The sequence below is a fragment of the Rhipicephalus sanguineus genome, chromosome 4 (genome assembly GCF_013339695.2).
Source record: "Rhipicephalus sanguineus isolate Rsan-2018 chromosome 4, BIME_Rsan_1.4, whole genome shotgun sequence".
NCBI classification, from domain to species: Eukaryota; Metazoa; Arthropoda; class Arachnida; order Ixodida; family Ixodidae; genus Rhipicephalus; species Rhipicephalus sanguineus.
Genome location: NC_051179.1, coordinates 74,104,071 through 74,116,090, shown reverse-complemented (window position 1 = coordinate 74,116,090; position 12,020 = coordinate 74,104,071).

The window sequence follows — 12,020 nt, the reverse complement described above, 5'->3', positions numbered from 1 at the left end:
GCCAGCGAAACGCCAGCGCCGCGGGTGCCGGCGTTTGGGATTTCGCTAGCGTTTGTGTTGGCATTTCGCCGCGCAAACGATGGCTTGTTTGTTTCCTCACTGGGCACGGATAATTCATATCGTTCTCTTGTTAACGCGACACGCTGTTAGGCTATGGTCCCTTGAATACTGGCTAGTCTACCGTCCGCATGGCGCACCCGTACGGGGAGGGGTTGACGCTTTCTAATGACCCCGCAGGGGGCGCTGCGCGCTTTCGGAATGTCACCCGCTCATTGCTCTCGCCTGCTTGTTCGTTGTGTGTGTTGTGGTGCTGCGGATTGTCCGTTGTGTCACTACGACCACAACTGCAACGGCGTGTTTGCTGGACTACGTGGACCTCAGTCTGGGGCCGGGAACGAATGACAATCCAACTGCAGCAGATTTTAGTGATAGTTCGCTAGCATTTATAACATTGCAAAACCACATAAATCAGGAAATTGTGCCCCAGAAGTTATCACTGCTCCGGCTTCTCTTCCTGAGGTACAAACGGAAAGCAAGAATGCTGTACTGGATAATTTAATTGATGGGGGAAATGTTTGGTGATGCTCAACATGCACTGCAAGCGCTTTGCGCAATATCAGTTCGTCGGACCACGCGTCTTCTGTGACGGCAAAAAACTCATGAAATGCTTATTTATGGTGTGGCAGGGTACATAGCAAGAAAGATCCTGAGGAAGACTTCCTGTAATGAGTGTACATTGCTGCTCTCTGTGGAAAAGCGCGGTGCTGTGGATCATTCTTCTGAATCCACACCAAATTTCCACAATTGAGGTTTGATGTACCCTTCGGGCTCTCTTAAGGATATTATAACCGTCCTTGAGAACAGCTTCACGACATTTTTCAGCGTAAATAAGCTACACGAGCAAAGAAGATGACTCGATCTTAAGGGCTCGTTTTTTTGTGTGTGTGAAATACACTATTTAATGAGATTCTAACAGACAATAATGCCATGGAAAGTGTACGGATGTTATTTGTAGTAATTATATGATATAAAATGTGAAGAAAGTAAAGTGGACGAAAAGATAACTTGCCGCCGGCAGGGACTTTTCACATTTATATCCTAATTACTACAAATAACATCCGTATAGTTTCCCCGGCATTATTGTCTTTAGTTCTCATTAAATAGTGTGCTACACGAGCAAAGCATTCTCGACTTTGCCGATTTCATACGTGGGTACATCTGCCTGCACTAACATGCACAGAGCATGCACAGCAAATTACTTGCCAAATAGTGAAGTTTTACATTCTTCTACGGCTGCGCTTTTTTGTGAAGGCCCACTAATATGAGAGAAACAGCAAAAAAAGAGCAGCTGAAGCATTGAAAATGAGAGATGTAAATAATTTCCCTACCTGTGCAACTCCTCTTATTATTTGCTTTCATAACCCTTTCATTTCCCTGTTTAGTTTTTTTTTTGATGCTCATGCCAATAAAATATTAAAAAAAAGTAACTGGTTTCTTTCAATGTCAGTTGGTGCCGTTCCACCTGAGAAACAACCTACACACTTACTACCATGCATTCCATTGATACATGTGCCTCGGCAAAGCAAGCCTTTGCGCACGAAAGCACGTGAGAACTTGTTAATCGAACCGGTTAGTATATGCCATGGCACAATTACGCTGCAGCAAAAAAAAAATATTGCAAGAAATGGTCTAGCTGAACTATGCTGAACGTGCGCCCGCGCTTCGGCGACACGCAGCTGGTCGGCGGAGCGCCGCTCCCCAGCATGAGGACTGCTCGAAGCGCCACCACCCGCATCATCGGTAAGCGCGCTCGCTCTCCTCCGCGGACGGCGAACTAGCCAATATTCTAGGGACCCTAGTTAGCCTTGCCATGGCTATGTGCTTCTTGTCGCGAGAGCTGTATGTCAGTATAACTTATCTGTGGCATCCCTTATGACCAAACTGTTCCTATACCCAACGACCCATAGACTCGGGCGCAAACCATGAGGCGTGACCTAGCAAAATGGAAAAGTGAGGGCCTTACCTCGCATGAGCGCTTTGCGTGAAACAAACAAAGTGACAATGGGCGCGTAGCAATAGAAAGGTCATTTGCCAGGAGGATAGCCTAGTTCTGGCGGTCGGCGTAGGGAGGCGCTCCGTTAGGTGGCGCTGACAGTTTTTTGGTCACCGCTTGCGTGGTCCGTAAGACGTTTGCGGTGGACTGTACGTTTGTAAGCTTACCCTCTGCAAGAAAAGTAGCGCCCGTCTTGTTCATGTGTCCCTATCTGCGGTGGTGTTGTTCTCGCTGTTAATATTAAGACGAAAGCCTTAGATGCCTCATCGAACGCGAAAATTTACCGTCGGCCTCAACGCGAGTGATTAGAAAAAAAATAATCATTTGATGACGCCACCCTATGACGTCATCATGACGTCACAAGTCGCCAGAATTTCTTACAAAATCTTGGCGTCATTGTGACGTCACATGATGACGTCATCACATGACATTTTCGCTTGGTCAAAGGTTGGCCGATCACGGAGGCAGTGCAAAACAAGATGAGGTGCGGAGAGCCTGCAACGCCTCCGATCTGGACACAATGCAAAAACACGTGAAGTTCAGAAAGCCTTCGACGGGCAGCCGGAGAGAGCTAATACACCGAGTGACAAGGAAAAAAAAAAAAGGAAAATGGCTTTCGCCTTCGTGGTCGTCTTAGGCTAATGCATAACGGACCCTTTGAATTATTATTATTTATTATTATTATTATTATATTATTATTAGTATTATTATTATTATTATTATTATTATTATTAGTATTATTAACTGATGCTCTTCCAATTTTGGATTCGTTGGTGATCAGCCGTTTCAGATGTGAAAAATATGATTTTTTATGGAGGTCATTTGTCGTTTCACGTTGTCAGATTTCATTGTTGCCTTTCATTGTTTCATTTCAGTGTTTCACGCATGATTGTCGCTCTTGCCTGTAGCCTGTTGCGCTGATAAGCACATGGGGAGAGGTTCAATTTCCAGCATGGAGGAGGAAAAAGTAGGATGGAGCAATGCTAATGCGATGAAACGAACGAAAGAAAAAAAAATCACAGCATATCCACGGAGTGAATGATGATGAGTGGGCGAAGCTGCGGAGGTTCATCGGTAAACCGTGAATCTTCCGTGAATTCTGCCCAGTACATCATCACCGACGTGAGATCGGGCGCGTTTATACTAAAGGTTCGATGAGAGTTATGACGACTTGCAGCTCACTTTAATTTTACATGTACGCTGTGAATTTTCATTGTTTAATCACGCACAGGAGAAATCGCACACGCGCACTACCTGGAGGTCAAAAGCCAGTGCCTATATATACGGGGTGGTCAGTGAACGGTTGTGCAGCGCGAGCGGTCGTTTTTTGCAATCAAGACACTGCTGCGACGCTGCTCGCGACGCTGCCTGCGTCGGCGCCGCTGCGCCGCGAGGCAAGATAGGGAGGGGGGGGGGGGAGAGGGGGAAGCGTAGGAGAGGAGAGGGCGATACATATTGTTACGTAAAATGACACGAGGCGTGACTATTTACAGTGTATTTGCACTGAGTGCACAGCATCGAGCAAGATGAGGACAGCACCCACAGCAGACAGCCAGGCCAGTCCTCTTTGTCGTCTTCTGTACGCAGAAGTCTGGCTCTTGATGGGTTAGCTACGTAGCATTACCCCCGGCGGTAAACGCGCCGTCTCGGTGCGCTTTAAACCATGTTCTTCAGAAGGAGGGCGGTATTGTTTTAGCCGACTGACGTGCACTACGTCACTGGGCGTGTTTGCGAGAGGTACGGGGATCGACACCCCGCACCTCCACCACAAAGATGTTACGTAAAATGACACGAGGCGTGACTATTTACAAGTGTATTTGCACTGATGTGCACAGCATCGAGCAAGATGGAGGACAGCACCCACAGCAGACAAGCCAGGCCAGTCCTCTTTGTCGTCTTCTGTACGCAGAATGTCTGGCTCTTGATGGGTTAGCTACGTAGCAATATCACGTACTGTCGCAGCGCATTTTCTTTAGGGAGCCTTCATGTGTGCACGCCCCCCTCGTTTTTTAAGACTGGTTATGCACTACTACGACGGGGACGAACGGGTGCCGCTATAAGGAGCTTCGCCCCTAAAATAGAGCTCAGGCACGCACACGCCAAGCTTCGCTTGCCCGCATTTTGATGATGATGATGATGATGATGCTCCTTGGATGATGGCACCTACCCACTCAGGGGATCGGCCAAGAGTCGGCGGATCATAAGTCTGAAAATTTTAAGAGCTAAAAGACGTTACTGTATCAATTAGAATGAAGCGTCTTGTTCTTTTTTAATGATTTTAGTTTTTGATTAGACCGTGTTGCATAACCTCCCAAATGGCCAAATTGTTTATGTCATTATGAAAATTTAAAAATTATTAGCGGTTGATGTGTCGAATAAGACGATTTGATTCGCATATGAATTTCTCAATAGCACTGCATATATTCCCGTCCGAGTGCCCCAGCACAGAAGCCCCAAATGATAACAGTATAGTTGAAGTAACTGGCAGATCAAGGTGCCGCATTACAATTTCAATTGTTCGTTTTCTGAGAGAGGAAAAACGTCGGCATTCCAGCAAGAAATGTTCGATTGTTTCTGCCTCATTGCAAAAGGAGCATGTAGGAGAGATCGCCAGACCAGCTCTGTGCATGTATAAATTAAGAGTTGGGATCCTACAGCGCAATCTTGTCATTGCTACTTCTATCTGCCTTGTTTGCACCATTTTCTGCTCCAAGGGTACTGAAGGTGGTTGAAAATCTGGTGATGAAGCGAGACTAGTGTAAGCAATGATAAAGCGTACTTCTAAATCTGGCCGCAGCGACGAACGCCGTAACTGGAAGTAGATCAAGGACTGGGCCTGCAAGGGAAGCCTTTGCCAAAGTGTCCGCAACTTCATTCAATACTATTCCTTTATGCCCCGGAACCCAAACTAACCGCAGGTTTCGCAAATGCTGTGGACCCGTGCGCGCAATAATCTCAGAGTATGGATTCAGCTGGTGTTGTTAAAGCAGAACACAATGATAATGAATCGGTTACTATAGCCCCTGAAGTTATGGAGACGGGAAGTTTACGCAGGGCCAAAATGACAGCTAAGAATTCAGCAAAAATATTGGTGTATGATCAGGGAGTCTTACAGAAAAGGACCAGTCTAGGTGTGTGGAAAAAATTCCAACACCGGCCTTTTCCTCACACTGCGAAGCATCAGTGCTATCACAAACAGTCGTACTAATCTGATTTAAGTGATCTTGAAAAAGTCATTCAGTACATTCCAAGGAAGTAACTTCGCGTGTTAGGGAATATCATCATATGATATCGCCAATGAACTCAATCTATTATTCATTACCATTATATCATTAAGGTTTATCTTTAATGGGTCCAATAGCCGCTGTGTAAGAATCACCTGTGGGGTGTGGAACCGAGTCCACGAGACATTAAAAAACAGTTCTGGCTGGCTTATAAATACATATTGGTCTCGTCTTATCGGGGATTCATAGAGCCTTAAGAATGTTTGAACTGTTAATATTTTGAATCGAGTGTGCAAAGATGGGATTCGGATTCCTTATATAGAACTGCATTTGCTACAAATTTTGGTAACCCAAGGCACCAGCGAAGTGCTTGGCGTTCAAGCAAAACTAGCGGATTTAACTTCCACGCTGGTGCGCCGGAGAATAAGGCGCATCCAAACTCCAGTATAGGGCGTATATACATACGGTAGATCATTATCAATGTGTCTCTGCGCATGCCCCATCGATGATTGCTAATCCTTCTGAGTATTCCCATCGCACGTGATGCTTTAGTCGCCGTATGTTCAATATGCATACGCCAGTTAAGTTTCCATCATAAAAATTCCGAGGTACTTGACTGTTTGCACTTGGGGAATGTCTGCTTGATGAAATGAAAGGGATATATTTATGTGTCTATCGGAGAGAATGACAGACTGCACACTTCTGTACATTAATGGTCAAACGAATACTGTCGAGCCAATATTCCAAGGCGGACAAGTATCCTTGTAAAAGGTCGTACAGTGACTGAATGTCATCCGCCGAGGCAAAGAATGCTATATCATCAGCATAAACATACGTGTTTACGTTTCGATGACAAGGAATAGAGCTGAGCAATATATTAAACATAGCGGTGACAACACTGCTCCTTGAGGAACACCGCGTGTTTGTCTGAATTTACCAGTTGAAATACCACTCTGTATGCAGTAAAATCCCTGTGCCAGCAAGAATTCAGTCGTCCACGCAATAAAATAGTCAGGCAAGCCAATCTCTTTCATTCTTTCAGTAAAATCGGGTACTCTACGCTATCGTACCTTTAGAGATATCTAAAGTAACTAGTGCTGCGTACTGTTCTCTGACGCCGTGCTAGCTGGATTCTACTCTCCAGATCAACGTGTGCACACCATATTGACATCCTGGTCTAAATCCAAATTTGACAGGGACTCATAATCCTTTAGCGGTCACAAATTTGGTTATCCGTGCGTGTAATAATCTCTCAATTCATTTGACAAAATTGGATGTTAACGAAATCGGTCGAATGTTGTCAGAGCATACCCTTTATTTTTATCTTTAAGCAGGGAATCACCTTCGCTACTTTCCACACTGAAGGAATCCAAGTGTTTCTAATCGAATAATTTATGGTATCCAATATACATTAGGAGCGACATCGAAGAAAATTTTCAGCATCTTTGTAGTGATGCCATCAGGACCTGGGCTGCCGCTGGTAAACCTGATACCACTGAGGATAACTCAGTCAATGACAACTCTTCACCATACTCGAGACTGTTTTTGTCGCACAAAATTTGAAGGAATGCAGGAAGAAAATCTAACCTCCAAACCTCTGGCTATTACATCTAGAGAGTCTTCTATTTCTCGGGTAGTTAGCACAATTGATCTATATTTAAGGAACGCGGAATTAATTTGATTGTTCTTAAATACCGGAACAGCAGCGCTACTTATGTTTCGATTTTGACAGAAATTCAAAATGGCGAACATTGTATTCGTCCTTTGCTCTCGCTACTGTTCGTTTGAATGTCCCTGCAATAAACTTGTAGTTTTTCCAGTTTCTAGGAGACTGATTGTGCATGAGCTGCTTCCACGCTGCTTTCCGTCGCTTATAATCCCTCGACGCAGTCGTCATTCACACCAATTTCTAGAAGTAGGGTCCTTTCTTTCCCTGTATTTCGAACTCCGATTTCTTTCGAGAGGAGTCGAGAATAGCGCAAATATTACGCACGCTGCACGGATTCTCAGCTAAAGGAATAAAAGAATTTCTGCAAATGCATTTTAAATCTTTTATAATCAATAAACGAACGAACGTTAACCTGCGTAGAGTACTGTGAGCAATTGATCTCGAATACCACTGGAATGTGATCGCTGCTGGTCCCAGCCTCAAATGTCTCCCAAGATACTACCGAAAGACCTGGACCCGAAAACGTAAGATCCAATACCGATCTAAACTGACCCCGCAGAAACGTTAAGGATCCCGTGTTATGACAACTGAACTGATTAGATGCCGCCCAGTCCCATAGACGCTTTCCACATTGGTCAGTTTTGAATCCCCATGATATATGATGAGAGTTGAAATCTCCAGCTAGTACGATCTTTTTTCCACAACTTAGAAGAATTGAATCTAATGTCCGTGTATCCAGCACACCCAAAGGAAAATAAGCATTAACCAATGAAAATTTGAAACCTCCTGGAAGAGTTAATTCTACCGCCAAAAATTTCACTTTCTGTAGACATTAGCTGAAATGATATTTGTGCTCTGTGACAAAATCTATTCGATACAAAGGTAAGCAAACCACCACCTCTGGATGGACGATCTAATCGAAATGATCGGTAATTACATAAACTGTAGAATTTGTCAGGAGATAACCAAGTTTCTTGTAGTAGGATTACATCCGGATAAACCTGGGAAACTAAAACGTTTAAATCTGTAGAAGCAGCAAATACTGATCGGCAGTTCCACTGCAGCACTTTCATCTACCTTCCGGTGGTGAAAGCACCGCAGAGGCTACTGCCTCTTCCAAAATATTAGCTGTTGCCTTGACCTGCGGGAAAATTTTCTTTGATTTCGAGCTCGGAATAGTATCAGTCGCATTTAGGGGAGAAGCCCTTCGTTTCTGTACGCGCGAGTCAACATCCATGCTTGCGTTTTCCTGTGAATCTGCTGGGGAGGCCTGCGAGCCCAGACAGCTACCGCTTTTTGTAGGAAAGCTTGAAATCGGGCCTCATTAGATGGAGTCTCATTAAACCATCAACTTGCGAGGGAAGAGCGTTTCGGTTGAGCCCCGCTGACTGAATAGTCCCCGCTTGAGCCATTAGTCCCATTTGAGATGCTAATAATCCACTAAGGCATTCCGTCACACTTTCTACGACTCTTTCCATCATTTTGGCCATAGCTTTTTCTACAGCTTCTGCTATCACTTGCGAAATATTTGCATCAGTCATCGCCTGGTGTCGTGCAGTTACGCTAGCATATCCATGTTCTCTTTCCTTTACAGCTGAAATAGCCTCCCTTCGCGAGCACCGCCTTTTATCCATAATCTCTAAGACTTGGATTTCCTGCGCTCTAGCTGGGCAGGTGGTTCATCAGCTTTGTGAGCACCTCCACACAGGCAACACTTGTGCGACTGAGCAGTGCAGTCGTTCGGGGAGTGACTCTCTCCACACATACAGCATCGCATGCCAGATTTGCAACCTCCCAAACTGTGTCCATATCGCCAGCAGTTGCGACATTGTAATGGACGCGAGGCAAGCGGATCTACTCTAAAAATCAGCGGCCACACTTTGATTTCCGAAGGGGCATGATGTACCTGCAAACGTGGCAATCACCGACTCTGTTGGCACTCGTGTGTTTTCGACCATTCTGTTGCACCGGTAAATTGCTATCGCACCAGCTGCGGAAAGCTTCTCAAGTGTCCTCTGCTGGGCTTAAAGTAGCGTCTACTCGCGAACAATTCCCTTGGTGCAGGCAAGGTGCGGTGGGATGAAAGCACTCACTTGCATTGCTCCAAATGACGAGCATTTTAGAAGATCATACACACAAGCCTGTCCGGCGATCGGCAGACAATCCCACCTTTGCCAAACTGCCGGACATCAGTAATGTGAAGATAGTGGCGCGTGGCCGCCTGTAGTTCCGCCTGCACCGCTTTCGGGTTGGTAAGTCGAATGGATCCTCCGTGCAGGGGCACTAGCGCTACAGGAATACTGCTCACACCACTGCGAAAAAACGCTTCAAGCGGCATTTGATCAGGTGAGAGAGTGGCTGACCAAGGCGGAGACCGCCCTGGGCCATCACCAGGAGAAGTTGTCGACATCAGTTGTGCTAGCAGCCGATAAAACAGCAAATCACCTTCCAATCACTACTATTTAGATCCGCCCGACCCTTAGGCAAAAACCTTGAGTGCTCACTCAGCTGTCTTGAGGGCTTGATGAACCGGAGCAAGAACGCAGCGGACTCAGCTTCTGCCACGTAGCTGCTCGTCCACGCCGCTGCAGCCCACGCTTCCCGGTAGGAAGAGGGCTCCTAACATCACTTCTTCTTCTGCTTCTTATAATTATTGTTTTTTTTACTTATATATGAAAAAATATGGGAAGGTAGGCTACGTTGGAGCCGGCTGTCCCATCATCACGATAGTAGTATTGAAGAAATACACAAAGGTAATAAAAATTAGGAAGAATATTATTGTTATTATTGTTATTGTTGTTGTTTCGCGTTTTTTTTTTTGTTTCATGCAATTACTAATAATAATCGCACCTTGAATGCCGTCGTTTTGGTCAAAATGACAACTACAAACAACTCGAAGAGGATGAACGACTAAAGGTACTTCACACGACCTCAAGACGCCCTGTCGCCCGACAAGAGCGTTCCAGGAATTGCCGCAACCACGGAGTTTCCCGCAATAAAACTCTTTGCTAACGCATCGCTTAGACAAGTCGCAAAATAGACCTCTGCATGGATTTTCCTAGTTTGTAACCAAGACGGTTTTAGAAACATCCTTGGTTATATCCGACTACACGCACTCTACAATAGTACGCAGATGTCTTCACAAAAGGCTTGTACGAACTATCTGAATAATGCGTTTCGACAAAGAAAAAATGCAGCCACCTCGTCTTCGTGAACGCAGCCGAGACAACGAAGCTGATGCTCGCTTTCATCAGGATATGAGCTTTCTATGTTTTTTTTTGCGAGTCTCCCAAAGTATTTCTATATTTTGCAAGTATTTTCTAAGTATTTCTGTGTTGCATCATTGCTCCTTGTTTGGCAATCAATGTTAAGCTACGGAAAGCGCCATACCACTCTTACAGAATACTACGTTTGACCAGTTTTCACTGATGGATTTCTTTGTGATTTCTTTGTTCTTCAAGTTAAGCCATGTGGATCTCGCGCGACGATATGCTCATGTTGACAATGTGAGTGCGCTGTGAAGACGCGGACAGGGAAGAGACAGGACACACACTGCGGAACTTTCAACTTGTTTATTAGAAAGAGGGAAGCGTTGCATATATACACGGAAGCACGTGGCCCAGGGTATGCGCATTTCAAATCACGGAGCATTGAAAACTGCAACTCTTTCTCTGATAATGGCAATGACCTATGCTTACACATGAAACTGCGCGTTCCAAAATTGATTTGGCTTCCATTACGAGTCTCGCGGATTTATTATGGTTGCGGGATATGACGGTGGACTGATCAAATTTCGTGGTGCATGAGCACCTTGGGCTGTGAGTTGCTAGATGACCGTAGGAACCATCCTTGACATTATTATTGTGTTTTTTATAGGCGCTGATTAAGCAACGCCTAGCTTGCCCTATTTATACCTTTCCACAAGAAGTGGAATGTTGTACACTACGTCCTTCTGGCACTGAACGAATCTAATTTTATGGTTCACGTCACCGACGGGTGGTTCACTTGAGCCCGGTTCTGTCAATTTTCACAGTCCTAGATAATTTTTGCGGGGCGGGAAATACGGCGTTCACACCTGCCTTTCCAGGAGCTTTCTTAAGGTTGTGTGAAGTTGCGATGGAATGTACGGAAGGACTGCAACCTTCACGTCCCTGCTACTCTTATACCCGCCACGGTGGTCTAGTGGTTATGGTGGCTCGACTGCTGACCCGAAGGTCGCGGGATCGAATTCCGGCCGCGGCGGCCGCATTTCGATGGAGGCGAGAATGTTTGAGGCCCGTGTATGTAGATTTAGGGGCAACGTTAAAGAACCCGAGGTGGTCGAAATTCCCGGAGCCCTCTACTACGGCGTCTCTCAATCATATCTTGGTTTAGGGGCGTTAAACCACAACTTTATCGTTGTTCTGTTGACAACAAGACTGCTTCCCCGTTCTTTTTACTAACCCTTTAGGTACTGACACTAACACGTGGTCAGGGTAGCTAGACGCCTGTAGACGACCTACTTTTCTGAAAAGCACTGCTGTAGAAGAGGAGTGCATGATTTCTTAAGTGCAATATTTAGGCACATGTTAGCGAAGCTTCTTTTACATGTTTCGAATGAGCCGAGCCATAAGGTAAAATCGGTTTGCTACTCCTTGGCTGATACCCGCAGCAAGTCTGGTAAATTACTAAACGTGATGCATAAGTCGAAAAACTTAATGGAACCGTTTGACTGAAGTTATTGGTCACTTGCAACGGTGCCAGTGTCTGCCTAAAGGCAGTCACGGTGCCAGTGTCTGCCTAAAGGCAGTCACCGTGCTATCTACATCAAAATGAATGCCATTAGACCTTCTGTGAAAAATTATTAAAAAATCATCGACAAACCTGAATATTTGAAAAACATTAAAAAGTGCGAACTTATCCTTGAGACGCTCGTCTAACTGACCTACAAATAGTTCACTCAAAACAGGTGCCAAGCTAGACCCAATGCATATGCCTCTTCGCTGCAAGTTAAGGCACCCGTCCCAGCGTACGTATGTAGAGCACAGGTAAAGTATACCAGTTCCAGAAAGCTCGCAACAGGAATTAATACTTT